Here is a 23,112-nt window from a genome sequence, read left to right as displayed (position 1 = left end):
CCAGTGCAGCAGAGAACTGAAATAAAGCAAGCATTTATCTTCCATGCAAATAATGAAACCCGAATCTTGTGAACTGTGACAAGAACCCTCAGCAAAAATAAATACATATTAAAAGCAAATGAAAACATTACAAGCAGATGAAAGCATGCTACGTAAGTCCATATTTTGTGCCACTTTCCTTCCTGTCTGTGCTCAGCAGCACTTTTTTCATGTGATTAAGAAATGAAATAAGTATGCATCCCAAATAATGCTAGCACATAAAGATAAGCATGTCTTTATATACCCCTGCATAAGTATGTTCTGGGATTTCAACAAATAAAAGATGCATGCAGATAAATGGGGCATGAAGGGAAATGTTTCAGAATAGTTTTCAGCGTCATTAACAGAGAAGTACTGTATTTCTCAATTATTTTCAAGAAGGATTTTTGCAGGTACTGGTGGCTCATGCCTATAATCCTACGTCCGCAGGAGGCTGAGATCTGAGGATTGAGGTTGAGAAGCTCATGGAACTCTTGTCTCCAATTAACAAATGAAGGGGTGGGAGTGGAGCTGAGGCTCACGGGGTAGGGTGCCAGTCTTGAGTGAAAAAGCAAAGCGTTCAAGGCCTTGAGTTCAAGCCCCAGTAACAGCACAAAATAGAAAACCAAACAAAAACAAAAAAGAAGAACGACTTTTGACTCCATAAATGCCCACAACATTACCACACTTAACAATTGCAGAGTGCCATGAAATGCGCACTGAACAGAACCCGACACCCCAATGTATCTTTTGTTCTTTTAAAATAGGACAATTTTAGTCAAATCGTAAATATAGACAATTTAGTAAAATAGACAACGTGAGCACAACGGAGCAGAAACTACAGTGCGGCACCTGGGCCTGCCCCACGCGGTCCTGCGGCAGTGATGGAAGTCACTACGCTGATCGTCACTGGTCTCCAAAGTCTATAGCTAACAGCAGCTTTCCCTCTTGCCAGCACCAGTACTTGTGCAACGAATACACAGTGATGACCTCCACTCTCACTGTCTTTACATGAAGCGTAGTTGGACTGCCCTACAAGTTCTCTGTGCCCTATGCTAGCCTTCCCCCTGCTGACCTGTGCAAAACACTGATATTTTATTGCCTTCACATTTTTGCCTCTCCCAGAATACTCTATTGCTGGGCTTGTAGAGTACGTAGCCCTTTCAACTACTTTTGTGCACTTAATGTGTAATGTAGTATCTCCCCATGTTGTTATTTCATGAGTATAATATGGATATTATATAGTTTGTATATGTATATATACACACACACACACACAGGTCATATATAAAACTATACACATATATAAAATGAACAAATGAGTTAGCATTTTTGATAAATACTATTGAAACATTTATAGAATGAATGAGGAATGCCAGTGCCCAATTCTCACTAATGGATGAGTAAAAATCCTTTCATAATTGTGTATGCACTTCACTTAGAACACCTAGCATGCCATCTGTAGGTGGATCATTGTACATAGTCACCAACACTTTCATTCTGAGAAAGCATCATGGAAGGCGATCGGTTATCACTTTCACCAAACATAATAGCAAAAAAGCTCAACCAGTTCAATAATGCAGACAACGAAATGAACAGAAGAAACACAAGAAGGCGGGCAAAAATATTCATTATAAATATAACTGCAAATAGAGAAATGACTCAAAAATTGTGTGTACAGTTAGAATATGCTTATGTTTAATAGTACTTAAATGCAAAAAGAGTTTCGCTGTATAAAAATCCATGATGAAGGTGAGTAAACACTTTTCCAAAGGCTTTCAATTTCTTTAATATTTTTAGGAAACCTATGGATTTTACTTTCAACTCAAAAATATCACATTACCATACACTATTCTTACACATGTCAAATGACTTTGTAATATTTCATTTTATAGACAAAGGAAGAAAATTTACTTAACTCTTTCAGAGGACTACCGTAAGATGTGATGTACACCAGAAATGACCTGCTACAAACAGAGCTGGAAATAATGGAAATTAGTACACTGTGCTACACAGATAAAAGAACAAATAACATTTTGTCTATCTTGAAGAACAGTGCTTGCTTCTGAAATTAAGCCCAGCAGGTAGGAAGATTCTAAACAGACTTCAAATTGCTGAACATCTGCTCACCCTCACACAAGCAAAAGCAGGGAATACATAACATTTTGCAATGCTAAAATTCATACAATCTAGTTAGAGTTATGACACTATTACATTTTCTGGGGAGAGGGGTGCTGGAGGAAACGTGTTTCAGGCTGACTCCAAAACATTTTTACTTTTGAGTCATAAAATACTATTACATATGGTAAAATACTATTAATATAGTGAAAAGCTTTTTCAGTATATTAAAAATAGTTGGATAATTTTAAAGTTGTATTGCTGGGTGCTGGTGGCTCATACCTGAAATCCTAGCCACTCAGGAGGCTGAGATCTAAGGATCAAGGTTCAAAGCCAGCCCAGGCAGGAAAATCCATGAGACTGTTGTCTCCAATTAACTACCAAAATGCCAAAAGTGGACTTGTGGCTCAAGTGATAGAGAAGTAGTATTGAGCAAAAAGCTCAGTGGCAGCACCCAAGTCCCAGGGCCCCAGGACTGACATTAAAAAATGTTATACTAACTTCTTCAATCTGTCTTCTCCCTTTCCTTCCTCTCTCCTCCCCTCCCCTTCCTCCCTGGGCTGGCTTCAAAATGCCACCCTCAGATCACAGCTAGGATTACAAACATGAGCCATCAGTGCCCAGCTCACGTTTATGCTCATACACTTAAATCCTTGTGTAAGTATATGTACTTTTCGTATATATACTTTGGGGAGGGACACACTGCTTGGCTCTGAGAGTGAACAGCACTTTGAGGAGCAGTTGCTCCTCACCTCAGTCCATCTTCCATGCAGAAAAGCCGCAGGTCCACGCCCAGTCCAGTCAACACCTTAGGCAGGGACAGAAGGTTTCCTGGTTGTATGGTGGTGGCTGGTCACACCTGTGTCGCCTTAGCCAGGGCGTGCCGAAGCGTGAGGAGTAGGAGCATGTGGCTGTCGTGGGATATGACAGGGATTTTTCTGGGATGATCAAATTGTATCTTAATCCTGGTGATGTTGCAATCAATCTGTGCATGTTAAAATCCATTGATGTGGGGGCTGGAAAGGTGGCTCAGTGGTAGAGTGCTGGCCTCACATGCATGAGGTCCTGGGTTCGATTCCTCAGCACCACATAAGCAGAAAAAGCCGGAAGTGGTGCTGTGGCTCAAGTGGTAGAGCGCTTGCCTTGAGCTGAAGAGCTGCTGAGGGACAGCGCCCTCAGAGTTCAAGCCCCACAACCGATGACAAAAAAGAAATCCATTGATGTGTACACCGTTTTTCTTTAATTAGGAAAATTTGGTCTCTAGAGTCTATTTTTTTCTGTATAACTAGCTATTAAAAACATCATCTTAGAAGAAAATTCAGTGTCATTCTTGGTAGAAAGGTTCTGTGGCTGACCCTCGATTCCCTCCCACCCACACATGAGGGCTGAGTAGAAAGTTTTCTAAGCATAGGCTTTTGATGTTACTCCGTGTCTTAAACAGAATGAGTTAAAAGCATGTTAGGGCAATTATCCCTGGTTGATGTTGAAGGAGGAAAAGAAAGCTGCTTTTAGAAAAGCTTTTAAACAACATTTAAGGCAATAAACAGCCTCGGAATAAAACTGATATTTTTTTTTTTCCTAAAAGCACCCTTTCCCTTCCAAAGGATGGGTTTTTTGTTGTTGTTGGTGGTGGTGCCTGTGGGATATTGAAAGGGAAAGGGAAGGCTATATATATATATATATATATATATATATATATTTTTTTTTTAAAACCAGCGGTGAGGCTTGAACTCAGGGCCTGTGTGCTGTCCCTGACCTTTTTTTTTAGCTTGGGACTGACACTCTACCACTTGAGCCACAACTCTGTATGTGGCTTTTTGGTGGTTTAATTGAAGACAAGGGTCCCATGGACTTTCTTGCTTTACAGTTTTGAACTGCCATCTCAGCTTCCTACGTAGCAAGTACTATAGGCGTGGGCAATGGTACCCGACTTATTAATTCCATTGTGTCTTTTACATTTCTTTTCCTTCAGATTTTGAGTTGCGTATTATCTGATAATAAGTAAGTGGATATAAGTAGAAGCAGAAGTGTGATTTCCTTATTTGCCCAAGATATTTCAAGGCTTAGGTCTCTGAATAATTTATTCATAAAAATTTAATTTGTATAAGAATCTTTATGGCAAAACTCCATGTGTAGCTGTAAAATGTCAATAAAACCACCACCTTGTGATACAGCATGCATGCGCATGGTGCGATGTTATTTTTGCATTCAACCTTTCCTTTCGGAGGCAGTCAAAAGAAAGTAATTTGCTTTTCTGACTTATAAAAGAGCTAAATTGCAAAGAAATACTTTTTTGCTTTGTCCCATGTTAAATTTATTTCAGCAAAATGAATACCTGAGTTTCCTTCCACTAAAACAATCAATTTCCAAGCCAGAAGCATAGATCCATTCAGAGCCCTGCAATCACGTTTGTTCACTCAGGATGACTTGTTTCAGAATAAGAGCCAAGCCAACCTCACTTGCACAACCAAGGCTGGTTCAAAGCCCTCCTTAGCTTGTACTTTGGAAGAGGGTATCAAGCTGCTGCAACCCAAATCACTCCGTCCTTTTTTCTTCTACTACTTTCCTTTATTTGACAAGTCTGAGAATTGAGCATTTCATAGAATGAGGCGGCCTGCACTCTGTAATTCCTTATCTGAGCAGTTTAATAAAAAGTATTTCCGTGGATACACCGCACTACCTGAATCAGAATATTGCTCTTTATTTAAAGCCATGGCTGAGTTACAACTTGCTTTCAATGCTAAATGCTTTTGGAAGTAAAGAAAAAAAAAAAGGAAGGAAATGACATATGGTCTTCTAAAATATATATGCCGACATGCATATATCTCTGTATAATTTGTGACATGAACACTTTTAAGTGACAGCTGGGAGATGCAGATACCTTCCAAACAAAATCCATGAATGCCTGCTGCTGGTCTGTAATCCTGGCTACTCAGAAGGCTGAGATCTGAGGATCATGGTTCAAAGCCAACTCTGGAAAGTCCCTGAGACTCTTATCTCCATTTAGCAGCAAAGGATGGAAGTAGCACTGTGGCTCATGTGGCAGAGCTCCAGCCTTGAATGGAAAAATCTAAGGAAGAGCATGAGACCCGCCCCAGAAACATTGATAACTAATTCTCCAGCCCCGCCCACTTCTTAGAAGAAAGTGGGCGGAGCTAAAAAGGTCTTAAGTTTCTCATTGCATTCCCAGTGTATGATTAAAAATTTGTTAACAAGATGAGAAGTGGGAGAAGTCTGCCTAATTGGGGAGGGGGGAACAATTTATCTTAAACCTTTAAATACCATGGAGTTGAGGGTATATCATCCAGCAGAGTTGGGGGCTGGATATATGGAAGCTTGTAGGCACAGAATGCATGTCTCCTTCCTAACACAGCTCTCCACGTCTGCCCCTGTAAGAGATATAGCTAATGGGATGACTGCTTTTCCTTATTTTGCAATTTGCTGTGAACATGATCATTTTTTCTTCCAGCAGGGGAGGTAAATACAGTTCAGTGTTGTAGTACATTTCGTTATCTCTCTGATGTAAGTGTTCAAACAGATGACCTGAAAAGTAGTTTACATTGGAAAAATATGGAATTGATTATGTGGTATATATTTTTTCCACTGAAATGTGTTATTTTGAATACATGGAAAATAGGTATGTATTAACCCAATTTGGGCTTGCTGTGTTAAGAAAATGAAATGAAAAATACTTCATTGGGACTCAATTCAGCTTATGATTTCAAATTTTAATTTTCTTCATGTTCAACTAAGTGTTTCACTGAGGAAGAGAAAAGGGATTTGAAAAATAAGTGCGGTTTTCTTCCAAACCGATGATTTGGGAACATCTGAATGGCCCAGTGTGGACAAACTGGGGAAAATATATATTAAATTATAGCTAGAACTGGGTAATACAGAATATTACTAAGTTGGTCAACATAGAAACTGACCTATTCTTCAAATATCTGACTTTTATTCTGAGCAATATAAGTTTTGGATGAATACTGCTCTCCCAAGAAGAAGTCAGATAATAATTCCCTACATTCACAGCAAATGTATAATAAAAAAACAAATGTGTACTTTTTTTTTCTTTTGGTAATACTGGGTTTGAACTCAGGGCCTCAAACTTAACCAGGCTGGTGTTTTTCCACTGAGCCACTAGCTATCTCCTACCTGGGCACATGCTTGAGACACAGTCCCTCGCTGGGATCACAAACATGCGCCACCACTGTTGTCTGGCTTCTCTCTGTGGAGATGGGCTTGCGCAGACTTTCCTGCCCAGATTGGTCTAGCGCTGCAGTTCCCCCAGTCTCAGCCTCTGTACGTGGCACTGAGCCCAGCTATGGGCTGAGAAGGAATCTCTCCAACTTTCCTGTCCTGGTAGGCCTTGAACTGCAATCCTTGCCTCCCTAGCCTCTTAAGTTGTCTAGGATTAGAGGTACAAGATACAGGTGCACAGCTCTAAAATTACCATTTTAAGACCCCATTATTGAAGTTTAGGAAGACAGCATTTTCCAGAACCCGTAGCCCGTGTACAAAAATAAGCTTATTGTACATAATCAAATTGGTTAAATTGGATAATCCTAAAAAAAAAAAATCACTCCCATGAATCTAGCAGTTAGTTTTTCTAAAAATGACACACAATTGTGACATGGATGTTGTCAATACCTGATAAAGAACCAAGTCTTTTTGAAAAGACAAATATTCAATTATTTGTTAGCTATAGGTATTGGGTTACTATAAAGGAAATACTGATGTATTAAGACTGAGAAACATATGTCCTATCTGATTTTTTTTTGTGTTTGTGCATCTCCTGGGGCTTGAACTTAGGGCCTTGGAACTGTCTGTGAGCTTTTTAACTCAAGGCTAGCATTCTGCCACTTGAGCCACAGCTCTACTTCTGGTTTTTTGGTGGTTAATTGGAAATAAGAATTGTATGAACTTTCTGCCCTGGCTGGCTTCCAATCCTTAGAGCTCAGCTCCCTGACTGAGCCGTCAGTGCCAGCTCATATATCACTATTTTTTTTTTTTGCCAGTCCTGGGTCTTGAACTCAGGGCCTGGGTGCTGTCTCTGAGCCTCTTTGTGTTCAAGGCTAGCTCCCTACCACTTGAGCCACATCACCACTTCTGGCTTTTTGAGTAGTTTATTGGAGATAAGAGTCTCACAGGGACTTTTCTGCCCGGTCTGGCTTTGAACCGCTGTCGTCAGATCTCAGCCTCCTGAGTAGCTAGGATTATAGGTGTGAGCCACCAGCACCCAGCTATATATGACTATTTTTAAAGAACAGGGTTTCAAACACACATAGAGCAGTTATCTATATAGTAATTTCAGAACCCTTTGAATTAATGGAAAGTGATACTAGTTCCTGAAAATAAGAGAAACATAGCTCATGAAACTTGATTTTAATATTACATCTAGTTTTCTTTCTATTATTAATGTGTTGCCTGCCATTATATAATGCCATATAAATTTAATATGCCCTGAAGGAAATTTGCTCTAGATACATTAAGAAGAAGGGATATGATTTTGAAAGCTATAAACTGTGATTTCCAATTTAGTGTTATTCAATCAGACTTGATTTATATTTCCAGTGTAAGTTAGAAATAGAACAGTCAGGTTAGTCTGGTTAATGTCTGAGGCCAAGAGGAATGTCTCGAAAATTCTCTAATGGATGCCTTACTGATAACTTCTCCCGGCAGACAGACCATATGTATGAACATTCCCAAGTTCAAGGAAGTGTTTCGAATAGTTGTGTTTGAAGCACTATTTAGAATTCTGTGTCAAGCAGCTCATGCACACCAATTCCTTTAGGATCAGCCAACGCCATTTTGCTTTGTCTCATCGGTCATTTCCCTCATTGCTCTTTTTTTTTTTTTTTTTTTTTTTTAATTTTGGGTCCGGTCGTGGGACCTGAACTCTGGGCCTGGGCGCTGTCCCTCAGCTCTTCAGCTCAAGGCAAGCGCTCTACCACTGAGCCACCTTCCCAGCCCCTCCCTCGTTGCTCTTGTTTCTTGCATTTGATTCTTGGTGTCTACATTTTTTAAAAAAGTAACTAAGTGTTTATTACAGTCTCTGAATACTAGTTTTGCCTGGAAATGCCCTTCAGTAGTCAGTCAATTACAAGATTTTGTGCAGCACCACATGTCTGGTCTACAAGAAGGCTTGCTGCTGGAATTCTTTGGGCTGGCTTGGTATGGTGCTTGAATCCACCTCAGTAGGTCTGTGAATTGGGTCTTCGAGTTAGCCTGGGAACCTCTATTCCTGGAGACTATCTGAAAGCTCCTCCTCAGGGGCTGGGTTGGTCTGAAAAAAATAGAACAGAACAGACCCAGAGACCGGGGCAACCAAGCAGGGCTGGGGCTGCTAAGGCCTGGTGACCTTGGGAGTCTGGGATTGGTGAAGTTCATCCTGGCAGTGGTACGGATCTGAGACCAAGGTTGCCGACTCCATCTGTGCGGGGCTTCCGCTCTGGCTCAGTATCAGGGTGAATCTGGACGTTGAGTCCACAGATCCCATCCTGGAGTCTGGGGCCTCAAGGACCTGGCTCAGGACTGGGTTTTACTGTGGGCGGCCTGGCGTTGGGGTCCAGGGCCAAGTCCTGTGCTCATCACCGCGTCCTTTGCTGCTAAAAGGAATTCTCCATGCTGGTCTTCTTGAGTTGAACATGATGTGAATGTAGAAACGCGTCCTCTTCAGGACATCTTTTCTTATTCCAGGTACTGTGATCTGGGAGCCTGGCCTCCCTCACCTTTCAGCGGAGATATGTCACACGTGGAGAGAGGTGCAAACATGTTTCTGTGGAGTAGTGTTCACTAGAAAACCCTGTTCTGACATAGGTCCCATGGTTTCCCTTATTTGTAATATCTAGTATATGTATGAGTCAAGCGGAAAAGGTCAGATAATGTGATGTCAGGAAAATGAACCCTTAAATATGTATTTTAATGTTTTTTTCTTTCATGCATGTGTTTCTAACGCATTTATAAGATTATCTCTTTGTTGCTTTGTATGTCCCTCCCCCACAGTATAACCCCTGCTTTCACTATATTTGATGTCAGTATAACTTGTGGAGGAGATGGGGAAAAACCAGTTGTTTAAGGATACAGGTGGACCTGTTGCAACAATGAGAAGTACAAGTTGTCATGTCCAAAACGAGCTTTACAATGTCGGTGGGGGGGGGGGAAGGGGGGGAAGGATTGGGATTGGGATTGGGGGGGGAGGGGGGAGGCTGGGAAGGGATGTGAAGGGTAAACAAAGGAGGAGACTGCAATGCTTGGTAAGAAATGTACGCATTATCCTGCCCATGTAATTGTAACTCCTCTGTACAGTATGTTCACAAATAAAATAAAATTAAATTAAAAAAAAAAGAAAACCCTATTCTGTCATCTACCTCTACTCCTCGGGCTCTGCGCTCTAACGTGCAGTTCTGTCAAGTAGAGTGGGTGTTTTATATCAGGCAACGTCAAGGGTCAAATTTTAATATGTACCAAAGATACTTTTATTTATTCACTGTGCTAACTCACCTTAAAAGAAGAGGTACCAACAAAGTAGGAGGACAAAACTGTTCTCCAGATGAATAAGAGTCCGTGTGGTGGCTGTTTTAGAGCGACAGTGCAATTTTGGGCTGGTCTTTTTCGAATCCAAGTGCATGATTAATTACACCGATTGCACTTTTGTGAAGATACCTGTGCTCAGTTATATGGCCTCCCAGGAGCCATAAAATGTTACACTTGAGTGGCTTTGGAGAAAAATAAAAATACAATTATTTGCAAACTGATATGTTCAGAGGTTTTAAATGTATTTGGTTTAAAAGACCTTAACCCACTCTTAATTCTTCATCAAGGAAAATCAATCACAGGATGAGAACATGAATTAGATATCCCTAAATGTCATAACATTTATATATTGGATTTTATTTTTCCTTCATTAAGAAACTAAATAGGATTTGTAATTAAAGACAACGATAGCATATGGTAGAGAGTCTGTTTATGGTTTTCCCAACTTGATACGCCATTAGAACTTCTCTGCTTTGAAGGACAAACCAAGTGAACTATCTGAATAATTGATGAGAAACTTATTCCACTTTTCAATCACAGGGAAATCTACGCTTGGTTCATTTCAGCTCTGTTACACAACTCAGTTTGAAATTAGTACCCTAAAATTTTCCTGTGAAATCTGAAGAGGAAGAAAATGAATGAAGGAATGAGAGCTTCAAAAAAAATTCCTCTAACAATATTATTGAATTTTATAGACTTTGCAAGAGCAGTTGTACCTTGAAATTGTATATATTTTTTATAACTTCCATGACAGCAAATGAATTTCTGTTCCAGGGAACCATTCAATGAAAATTTGCTTGAGTTGTTATTGTGTGTCAGGTGTGGAAAAATTCTAGGTAAACAGAAATGAGAAGTGATATGAGTTTTTAAGGTGTAAGCTGGGACACGTGATAATGAAAACTTGGATTCATAATACTCTTGCGACAAATGTTATTGTTCAGAGAAGACTTAATAGGGGAATCAATGACATAAAACCAAAACTCAACTTTTCATTTCTATCTCATCCTACTTTCCTGGTTTACCTCCACAACTAGAATTTTCTTCTAAGCGAGTAAGGAAATAGATTCAGTATTTTATAAGTATGGAAATCAAGTTATCCCTCTGAAGTCCAGAATACATGCTTTGTGTGTGCTGGTACTGGAGTTTGCATTCAGGGCTGTGGGTTCTTGCTTGCCTTTTTTTACTTAAGGCTGGCGTTCTACCACTTGAGCCACACCTCCACTTTGGGCATATTTTTTTGCTGCGTCATTGGAGGCAAGAGTCTCTCAAATTTGTCTGCCTGGGCTAGCTTTGAACCTTGATCCACAGATCTCAGCTTCCGGAGTAGCTAGGATTATAATAAGTGTGAGTCACCAAGATGCCATTGGTATAATTTTATTACATATTCTGTGACCATAAGACAGTAGAAGAAGGAGTCATATTTGATGAACCTTGACATTACCTATGTGCACTGAGTCCCACATACCTTCTCTCTTTCTGTGTGTGTAGTGTGGTCTGTAGTGCATTGCAATGTGAAGGGAGGGGGTGTCATCCATCATGCCTGGTGCAGTTGGCGGTGGCGATGGGGGGTGTGGGTGTGTGGAACGGTGTGTTCCCATGCACACTGTGGGGGGGGATTGACATCTGGTGTGTGTGTGTGTGTGTGTGTGTGTGTGTGTGTATGTGCTCAGTGTGGTGTGGTGAACATGGCCACAGATGGCCTGTGTTGAGATGTGGCACGGCGTGCTCAGGGTGGCATGATGGGGATGGAGGGGCTTGGAGGGTGACGTAGAGGTGAGAGGGTGAGACATTTTTCTCCTGTCTTGAAGTGCATGCTTCTGAGATCCTGCAGAAGTAGGAGGCAATGTGAGTTCTCACAGATGAACAAGTTGCGCGCACTGCGGTTAGATTGCATCTGCTTTCTCTATGCGCCTTGCAGCAGCATCGTGCACGAGAGACTCCATGGACTCGAGGCTGGGAGTGGGGGTGGGTGGGGTGGGGGGGGATGAGGGTGGGGAGGTGGGGAGGTGTCGGAGGATGGAAGATGACCAAGGCCAGTGGAGGGAGCGCCTGCCTGGGCTTCCAGCCCAGGAGGAAATGAGCCAGGCTGAAAAAGACAAATATCACACACGTGAAACCTAGACCTAAAACATAAGTGATGGGTGTGAGCGTATAACTGGGGACCATTCGGGTCAGAGGGAGGTAAAAGGAGAGAGGAAAGAGGGTGAATACGATCAAAGCATTTCGAAGATATGGATATGAAAATAGAGTAATGAAACCCATTAAACTCATTTAGGAGAGGGCAGTTGAGGAAGGAAAGAAAGAGTAAGAGAGAGTGCATTATATAGATGTTTGGGAAATCACAATGAAATCCCTTTGTATAATTCATACGATCCAATCACCACACAAATAAAAATCCCTTCTAAAAAGGAAAGTGATGAACAGATAAACAGGAGTGTTATTGGTATCCCTAAATATGGCTTGAATGTGTCATTGAGTCTGCCCAACAATAGATGTTGACACTAAACCAGACCATCGCTAAACCAGACCAACAAATTTGCAAGGACTAAAGTGATGATCAGATGTGCAGACACAAATACTCTCTGCTGGGTCCCGTCTACTCCGGAGGCTGAGGTCTGAGAATTGCGGTGTGAAGCAAGCCCAAGCAGGGAAGACAGTGGGACTCTTATCTCCACAATGAACCAGCAAAAATCTAGACGCAGAGGTGTGGCTCAGGTGGTAGAGAACCAACTAGGAGTGAAGCAAAACAAGCAAGGGAGTAAGGTCCTGAGTTCAGGCAATCAAGTGTTCTCAAACATGGTTGTTGGTATGGCACTTCTGTCAAAATTTTAAAATGCCCATAGATGACCATACTGGAAGAAGTGTGCTAGAATATGAGTAGAGGTAGCAAGGAGTTGGCAGTCTCATGAAGAAGAGAGAGCCATTAAATACATTATGATTGATATGTCTCTCCAGGGTGAGCAGTGCTGATCTGTTTGTGTTGGTATTATGTAATTGTAAGGAAAAACATTGCAAGTCATTCTTGTCATGATGCTGCCTTCTTTCATAGTATGTGTCCACGTGACTCACATCTGTAATGCAACATGGGGTACTAAGGTTTTAGTTGTGGTGGTTTTTGGTTTTTGAAATTGTGTTTGGGGGATACTGGGGTTTGAACTCAGGACCTCATGCTTGCAAGGTAGGTGCTATACCACTCAAGCCATGCTTCCAACTCTTTTTGCTTCAGCGTTTTTTTTTTGGGGGGGGGATAAGATCTCATAGTTTTTCCCAGTCCTATCTGGACCACAATGCTCATACTTAGCTGGGATTACAGGTGTGTGCCATCACACTAAACTCTAAAGAATTTCCTACCACGCACCCCCCCCTCCCCCAGCACACCAACTTACGTTTCACAAGAAGTTGTATTCAATTTAAAAGTAAATATCCCTATGTCAATATCATCCTGGACATTTTTGTTTTGTTTCAAAAGGAATTGAATTACCCTGACAACCTCGCTGCTGCTTGCCAGCAGGACGGGGCTGGATTACTCGGCTTCTCTATTCCTCACTTGGACACAATTCTCATTTTGAACAATATTCATGCCGCGTGTGATTCATTCCAGTTGGCTTGATGAATGGTGTTCTACCTCTTCACAAAAGGGAAATGCAAACCTTTAAGACTGAAAACAGTTTTCAGAATGACCGAGAACAAAATTAAAGAGACAAGTTCATTTTCTTTTAAATAATTTTGTACTTGATTCTATTACAGAGCTGCTAACTCCCTGGAGAGCAATAGGAATCTCTGATGATGGAGATAAGACCTACCCAACATTCTTCCCCCCACCCCCCATCTTACCTTTTCTTCCATCATTCATTTCTCTGGTACTCCATTAACAACACATTTTGCTACGATTATATTTCATGAAGACATTTAGACCTCTGTGGATAAAGATGGTGATTTTTCACTCTCAGTCACTGTTTCTTTTGCATTTCTTTTCCTCCAAGGTCTGCCTTTCTCCTTTGGTAGGACAGAATCATATTCTAATGTTCATTGCTATGAAACAATGTAATGTTGTTCAAAAGGAAACATCTTGACTAGACTGTTGTTGACCCTAAGCAAAGATCATGACAACTCAGGGTCATTTAAATGATGAGGAACACTTGTTTAGGACAATTGATTCCAGCCACTGTGGACGTCAGTTCTAGGTATGAAAGAACCACTTTTCTAAACATGTGGGTGATTGCCCTCTCTCAAGACCTTGTTTCCTTTGGTAATGGTTTAGTCTCAGGGCTGTGTGGCTCTAGATAACTGGGCAGGTTTTGCACTAGGGTAGATAAAAAGGATCTACCATTTCAGCCTGAGATTCATAGGCCCCAATTCACCAAATGAAAATAGGTCTGAGTCAGGAGCCAGTGGTGCACAGCTGTAATCCTCGCTACTCAGGAGGTTGAGATCTGAGGACCAAGATTTAGAAGCTTGCCTGGGCAGGAAAATCCATGAGTCTCTTACCTCTAATTAACCAGCAAAAAGTTGGAAGTGGAGCTTTGGCTCAAGTGGTAGAGCGCTAGCCTTGAGAAAAAAAAAAGCTCAGGAATAGCACCCAGGTACTGTGTTCCAACCCCAATCCTGGGGTATGATATTTGAATTAGGTATGATATTTGAGCTAAGTCACCAGCACAACTTCCCTTTAAACTTGTCAAACCCCCAGATGCCTCCATTGGCTGAATTGGGTTTTTCTCTGCTGCCTATATAAAAAAAAGAAAAGAAAAGAAAAACGATTTATATAAGATAAGGGAAAGAAAATGAGACATTTGAAGGTGGAATTTAATCTTATGACTACAATCAATATTTATGTCCCCCTGTTCTCTTTTGTGTTATTAGTTACATTTGCACTTGGGAGCATATTTGAAGTTCTTGGAAAATGAACCTCAGTTGAATTTTTAGTAAGTTTCCAATATATCTTTATCATCACGTGCTTCAGCAATAAAGATTGTCTTCTCTCAAACTTTTTTTTCCCCTGTGCTTAAATATAATCCCTACCTCTATTTAGTGGTGAAAGGAGTCTGAGAGGCAAACACATTTACTGAAATTGTTGAGCTAAATGGGATGACTTTGCCCTTGGTCTCCATGCTGGATTAAAAGCAAATAAAATATTCCTTTTTATTTGTTTTCTTCAATGATAGCACGAAACTTCGAAAAAATCATTCCCTTTTCTAATAACACCTAAATTGATGTAAGAGTCTACAGTGTAGAAATTTGTATGCATTGTCTAGTTGAATAGAAATTGATGTTGCCCCTAATTTGAATCTATTATTTCAACACCAATAATCTTTTCTGATATTATTTCTGTTCCAACATTGCTAAGATCTCTCCAGCCTTCTCAGGAATGAGAAATGTCACCCTGTTCAATCTATCTTCTTTTTCTTTTCCTTTTCTTTTTTTGCTGGTACTGAGACTTGAACTCCGTTCCTTGAACTCTTGCTCAGCTTGCTTGCTCCTGGCTAACACTCTACCACTTCAGCTAGTCTTCCTCTAGTCTGGTATTTTTCAGGTTAATTGGTGGGAAAGTCTTACAGACTTTTCTGTCCTGGCTGACTTTGAACTGTGGCCTTCTGGTATGACCTTCATGCACAGCTAGGATTATAGGGAGTGAGGCCACAGGTGCCTAGCTACAGCTTGTGATGGTCTCAAACTCATTATCCTTCAATCTCAGCTTCCTAAGGGCTGGGATTACAGGCCTGTTTCACTGTGCTTGGCATTATGTCCTTTTGATAGTCTATGAACAAAGTGGTATGATGTATCAGTGCATTGTTCCATTGAATTCCAATTTCTTCCAGGAATACCTGCATGTACCCATGTTGTTACAAATGACAGGCTTCCCCCCTTTTTTTCCAAAAAGTCTGACTAGTGTCTTTGTATGTATATACCACAATTTATCTCTTTACCCATCTAAGAGCATTTAGTTTTTCCATGCTTGGGTTATTGTGAATAATGCAGCAATGAACACTAGATGCAGCCATCATTGACAGACTTGAACGCACATCCTTTAGCTATGCAGAGGTATAATTCCTAGATTATATGGCAGTTTGATTTTTATTTTCTCAAGGAACATCCATACTGTCTTCCAGAATGACTGTACCCATTTACATTTCCACTAGCAATGTAAAAAGATTTCCTTTCTTCCACATTTATCTTTGTTTGGAGGGGTGGGGGGGAGAGAAAGCCAGCCTAATACATGCGGGGTCACACACACACACACACACACACACACACACACGCATACATGCACGTGTGTGTGTGTGTGTGTGTGTGTGTGTGTGTGTGTGTGTGTATATATATATATATATTGAGGGTCATGTTTGTGAATCAACTATAGCTCAAGTGCCCAAGAGGATTCTAGATTCCATTTTTAACCAGGTGTATGGCTTAAAAAAATTACATACCTTTTCTGTGCCTTTCTGGATAATAACAGTATCTCTCTTATCTGTTCCTGGGAGAAATCAATAAGGTAACAGATGCAAATCATTTGAGCAATAGCTAGCAGATGGTCTGAGCTCTGGTGACTATTACTGTTTCTTACTATTATTCCTAAATGTTTGCCTCTGAGGCGTGCTTCCTTCCATATTCAGGCTTAAATTTTCATCTTCCATAAAAGTGGTTGGGAAGAGAGCTCCTCTGTTAACCACGAGACCTTTGTTATCATCTATTTATTGGAATGCACTCTTCACATGGTTCTGAAGAAATGGGATGTTTTCCTCAACAAGAGGGTCCACATTTCAGCACCGTGCAAACAAACGAGTAATTCAAGGGGAAATTAGATTAAATCCGTAAATTCCAGATGTAAAAAAGTCCTGGTAGAAAATGTCCCCACCTGGCTTCCTATTAAGATGTAGTATTTTCCCGGTTGCATAGTAGCGGGGTGGGGGGATATCCCTTAGGCCTTCGCATGAAAAGACTTGGATAAACAGCTGAAATCCACAGTGTGAGCAACACAAAATCACCTCCAATTTAATTCTGCTCGTTTAGGGAAAGAAATTACTTCAGTTCTAAGTTAATACATGATTTCTTTTTAATGTAATAATTGGCACACAATATTATTTGGCTTCGATATGCAATCATCCTAAATGTACTTCAAGGGTTATTAAATTAGTAGCAGCTTTGGGGCCAAGAAGAATAAGAAGATACAATTGCTTTATTATTTTTTTCTTCATTCTTCCCCATGTGGCCTGAATCTGTAGAACTTATTCGCCAAGTGATTTCTGTATTATCAGGTAATTTTTTTTTTAAACATGGTTTGACCAGGAAGGCATGGAAGAAAAGTTAATATAGTTGAAGAAATCAAGAATAAGCCAGAGTTTTTTAAAAAAGAATAAGCCAGAGTAAGACATTCCATTCTGTTTTATGCACTCATCTTCTTCAGTGGGGGAAAATGGATATTTACATTGTATTTCAAAGAGTTGACATGTTCTTGCCCAAATATGTCTTCCGAAGAACATTGTCAAAATTGTCTTATAAACATCTGTCTGGGAAGGTTTTTTTTTTTTTTTCCTGAGAACAGAAAAGCTTTATTTTTAACTCCATCTATAAGCCTTGCATGCGCACCGGGTGCTCACTGAATGCTCACTCATCAGGAAACCATTTTTGTTAACACATGAGCTATGCTGATAAACTTTTTTTTACCAGTGGTGAACGGAAAACTAGAAATGTGCAAAACAACAACAAACAACAACATCAAACAAACCAACAGTGAATAGGAATGTAGTATGAAGCTAGAAAAATACCACTGGGCACCTGTGACTCACACCTGTAATCCTAGCTACTTGGGAGGCTGAGATCTGAGGATCATGGTTTGGAGCTAGACAAGGCAGGAAAGTCTGTGAGACTCTTATCTCTAATGAACTACTGAGAAAAAGCCAGAAGTGGAGCTGTGGCTCAAGTGGTAGAGTGCTAGCCTTGAGCACAAAGAGACTCAGGGACTGCACCCAGGCCCCGAGTTCAAGCTCCAGAACTGGCAAAAAAAAAAAACAAACCCAAAAAATGAAACAACAACAACAACAACAGTAGTGGTCATAGTAATAACAACAACATTGGGATCTTTACTCCAAAACCAAAAGTCCTTCCAATGTTACCCACTTCACAACATTCTGTGCAACAGTGCATCAATTCACTACTACATTGCTTCTCATTACTACTCTGCCATTCACAAAATCACCCCCAAATTGAATAAGACTTCAGAAGAAAATGGGGAAATGTCTATGACATTAGTTCTATTTTTTTGCTGTTTTTGATTTTTTAAATATTACCCCAAAGCACAGATTAAAACACACACACACACACACACACACACACACACATGCACGCACACACACACATCCACACATTAAAAAATGAGATGGTATCCCACTTAAAAGCTTATGTAGAGAAACAGAGTAAAGAGTCAACCCACTTATGGGTTGGAATAAAATGTTCAGTAAGCTCAGTAAATGTAAACTTTAAGATATGTTCTCTTGAGTGTTGTATTATTTCTTTATTGTAATTCCCATCGTTAATAAGAATGTCAAGGATGACAGAGCTGGGCAAAGCACCCGATCATAACATAAGAATGCCACTGGTGATGGAATCAGTCCCGCAGCTTAGTTGAATGATGGATACATGAAGATGCAAATCTATTAAAGAGTATTACACCTGTAACCCTAGCTTCTTGGGAGGATCGGTGTTTGAGGCTAGTGGGGATTAAAAAGTTAGTGAGACCTCATCTCAACCAACAAATTGGGTGTGACAGCGCCTGTCATTCTGTCTTCCTGGGGAGCATAAATAGGATGATGTCAGGCCTGGTAACCTAGAGGAGTTATGTGAGAGCCTATCCCCCAAATAACAAAAGTACACAGGGTTTGGGGAATTGCTCCAGTGGTAGAGTGTCGCTTAGCAAGTGTGAGTCCCTGAGTTCAACCCCAATAGAATAACATCAACAAAAAAGTATCGAATGTAAGCTCACTGTTTTATCAGTTCAAAACCAAAAAGTTAGTCAAATTTCATCATGAAATTCAAACCCCCACGAGTTTTAGAACTGAATTTTCAAGGATGTAAAGTCAGCATTCCTGCTGGTCCACTACAAGTTCTGATAACCCATTTGCCATGAATGGATTTTGTTTGAAAGTGTAGAAAGATGAATGCATCATAGAAGCAAGGATTCTTTTTGGAAAGATTATAGTTTTCTTTCTTCTTTGTGGGGGGGGCAGGGGGGGCGGGAGGGAGAAGGAGATTCTCCCATGACTTTCTACTTGAACCTATCATATACTGAAGGAAATGGCTTCTTGAAATCAAGCAGGAAGTTGGGCCACAAAGCACAGAAGACCAGACTTTCAGGAAAGTATGCACACTCTAAATTGGATGACATCAGAAAAAGGATGATTTTTTTTTAAGTTGTTTATTAGAGGGAATTCAGTGGACAGAGCAAGTTGATCCATACTGTCCTCTAAATACATTATTTAGATTTCAAGAGTTGGATAGTTACAAGCGAAGCAAACGCTACAGAAGAGAATGTATAAACTGTGGGCAAAAGGAGGTCCAGAGTGGAGACAGTTCCAAATAAAGGCAAGCTGGACGACACAGTGGTTTCCCGGGTCCCAGCACATGGTGCCCACTCCAGAGCCAGTTGTGGCAGAGTGCTAAGCCAGCAAGCTCGAGCTTCTACACGACATTCCCACCAGCATCATAGCTCTGTAAATCCTTGTCAGCTGTTCATTTAATGACTCCTTGCATTTGTTTAGAAGTTTACCTAGAGAGTCATTAAGTAATTCTTTAAGACACAATCTTTGTTTAGAGTTCTGGTTGATTTATTCAGTGAAAGAAAAACAAAAAACATCCGACCACCACCACCACTAAAACCCAAAGAAAACCTTGAATGGTGGAAAACTCATTGTATGGCATTGTTAATATGCAAATGGATGTCCTTTTTCAGATGTCGGCAAAGAATCAAATTTTTCTGACCTCTCAGAACACAAGGAAATGACCACAGCGTATGTCATTAGTGCTTATAAAAATAGTCACTAATATGGAGGGGATTGTTATAATTAGTAGTTTTACATATGTTTTCCCTGCCTTTGAAATAATTTTGGTGTCACCAGATAAAAAAAGTGAACCCTAGAAATAAGATTTTTGTATGAACATACACAAGTTTATCTTTGAATTTTAAAATTAAATATAAGCCAAAATGCAAGATTAAAAAGATTTCATGGAAGGAAAAATCTTAATATTTGGAAAAGATTTCCCAAACGCTATTTAAAATGTTATTTTTTTCAAGTGACATATTTCCTTTCATTACCAACAGAAAACTCAAATGCCCGATAGAAAAAGAGATGGCAGTCTCTTATTGAAAATATGTGAAAACAATTATTTCTTGATAATGACATATTATAGTTAATAATTTCCTCCTCCTCATTTTTTTCTGGGAGACATTTTATTAAGATGTCATAGATTTTCAATGACTTGAATTACCTTACTAATGTAATATGCATTAGCAAATAAATCAGCATAATATATGATTTATTTTACTTTAATACTAGTTCAGAATTTTACCACACCCTTTGGCGACATGAAATTACTTACCAATACTTAATTTGTTATAAGACACAGCACAGAAGTTACGGGCAGTGTTTAACTGCCCATTTTTTCTTAGGCTACTGTTCAGTTGCTCATGATAGATACAACCAAATTAAATAGCCTGGATTAGTCATAACACCAAGATACCTCTTTTGTAAAAGACATTATATGAGGTTTATGATTCTTTATTTTATAGTTCCAGTAAGGACTTTTTTCATACTTCACAAGTAAAAGAAGAAAAATCCAAATAGATAGCTTGTTTTTTTCTACTATAGTATTCAATATTCCAAGATCCCTGAAGGAAGAAAATTGGTACTAGTCCTACAGATTTGCAGATGATAGTAGATTAAAAATGAACACAGGATGGAGTGTGGTGATGCATACCTGTAATCCCAGCAACTCAGGAGGTAGAGGTAGGAGGATCTTCATCTTAAGCCAGTCTGATACATGGCTAAAACTCTTCATCATCTTGAATCAGGTCCTAGGCTTGGCTCTTCAGGCCATTCAGCCATTCCTAACCTGCGCCATCCTTAAGATCAGGCCTTCCTTCCAAGCGGTCCCCAACACATACTGGTATTTCTACTTGCTTTCTTAGTCTTGCTTTCTTATTTCTCCCTCGCTCTCTCCCTCCCTCCTTTCCTTCCCCTCCCTCCCTCCCTCCCTCCCTCCCTCCCTCCCTCCCTCCCTCCCTCCCTCCCTTCCTCCCTTCCTTCCTTCCTTCCTTCCTTCCTTCCTTCCTTCCTCCCTCCCTTCCTTCCTTCCTCCCTCCCTCCCTCCCTCCCTCCTTCCCTCCTTCCTTCCTTCCTTTCTTCCTTTCTTCTTTCCTTTTTCTTTCTCTCGTTCTCTTTCTCCCTCTTTCTCTCCTTCTCCCTCCCCCTCCCTCCCTCCCTTTTTTCTTTCCTTTTTTCCTTCTTTCTTTCTTTCGTTCTTTCTTTCTCTCTCTTTCTCATCCTTCCTTTCTTTCTTTCTCTCTCTCTTTCTTCTTTCATCATTATCTGTTTCTCGTTTTAATCTATGTATCCCCTGTGGGGCTTTTGGAGCAGCCAGCTGGTTCCACTTTCAGGGTAATATGTAATCCTCTCCTAGCAGGTTGGAGCCCGGGCCATGTGGTCTCTTCCACCTTGCCTCCATCTGTGCCTCATCCTAGGTTCTCACTGGAGGAAAGTTGAGTCATTACAGTGCCATTGTAATGGCTGTGGCTTAGCACAGCCCTTCTTCGTGGCAGCCCATTCTCAGATCCCATTTGAACGTTTGCTCATGTGCCCACCAGCTCCCATCACGCCTAGCAGGTCCTCAAGAAGGATGCACAAACAGAGGAGGAATTGTTTAGAAGAAAATGAAGGGACTGTTCCCAGGAGACTGAGAAGAGTTTAATGGCACAGAGAACAACAGATGACACCAGAGCAAGCAAGAGGAGCTGTTGATGTTTCTAAGCCTCAGCTCCTCTCAGGAAGGCAGGGAGCGTTTCCGGGAGTCACTTCCCTTCTTTTGCTTCTCCATAGGAGAGGCCCATCTCTTTTAATTAGAAGAGGAGTCAAGTGGGGGAAGACAAGCCTTTTATCCATATCCATAGAGCTATACGGGTCGACACAAATATGGTGTGTGTGTGTGTGTGTGTGTGTGTGTGTGTGTGTGTGTATGTATTTTTGGTTTCAAGCACCAACATTATCAGCAGTTTTAAGCTCTGTCTATAAATAATGAAAGAAAAATAAAAACAGGTGCTCAATGTTATCATTCACATATAGAAAATAATTTGGGTTGATTCTCAGCACATGCTAAGAAACTGGAAGAAAATATAGTCCTACCACAGGCAGGGATGTTATGAGAAATTCTATTGTTTTCTCAGAGATGGATTTCTGAGAGCCCATTTATGTTTCTCTATTGCTTGCTGTCTTTGGGTATTGGTTTAAATGTACATACAGTCAAAAGGCCCTAAATGTATTGAGTAGCCTGTATTTTACAACTATGAAGACTATTTTATAACAACTCAGAACTGTCAGAAGATCACATTTGGGAGGCTCTCTCTCTCTCTCTCTCTCTCTCTCTCTCTCTCTCTCTCTCTCTCTGTCTGTCTGTCTGTCTGTCTGTCTCTCTCTCTCTGTCTTTCTGTCTCTCTCTCTCACACACACATTTTTACACTATGGATTATTAGCTGGGTGTTGGTGGCTCACATCTATAATCCCAGCTTCTCAGGTGGCTGAGATAGGAGGGATTTTTGCTCGAAGCCAGCTCAGGCAGGGAAGTCTGAGACTCGTATCCAATTAACCACCAAAAAAACAGATGTGGAGCTATGGCTCAAGTGGTAGAGCACTAGCCTTGAGCAAAAAAGCTCACAGACAATGTCTAGGCCCTGAGTTCAAGGCCCAGGAACAACACACACACACACACATATACACACACTCCAAATAAAAATCTCCACTATGGATTTTTTAAACAGATATGAAAATTTACATTGTAAATTTGTTAATGTACACAGTCTTTGAGAGAACCTAAATGATCTTGATTAGAATTTGACCAAACCAAACTATTTTACAGTTGTGAGACCTGCTAGTTTCTAGCCAGTCATTGCTGGGATAGATGTATAGAACAGCATTTTGAATTTTCCAGACTTTAACTTCTTGATTTAATTACTCTGGATTACTCAAGTTCTAAAAGCCACCTGATGAGTTATTTTTATTTATAGCACTTCCATTCAATGTGCTTATAATTTATATTTCAGTGCCTTGGAAATTTGCAATCATCTGTTCTGGTGCCTTTGAGCTTTTTTTTTTTTTTTTTAAATTAAGTTTTTGCTGAAAGTTCAGCACTTTAGGGCTGGGAAGGTGGCTTAGTGGTAGAGTGCTTGCCTAGCATGCATGAAGC

Source organism: Dipodomys merriami, unplaced genomic scaffold, assembly GCF_024711535.1.
Source record: "Dipodomys merriami isolate MVZ:Mamm:240054 unplaced genomic scaffold, mDipMer1.0.p SCAF_134, whole genome shotgun sequence".
Classification (NCBI taxonomy): domain Eukaryota; kingdom Metazoa; phylum Chordata; class Mammalia; order Rodentia; family Heteromyidae; genus Dipodomys; species Dipodomys merriami.
Note: the sequence above shows the minus strand (reverse complement) of the source record.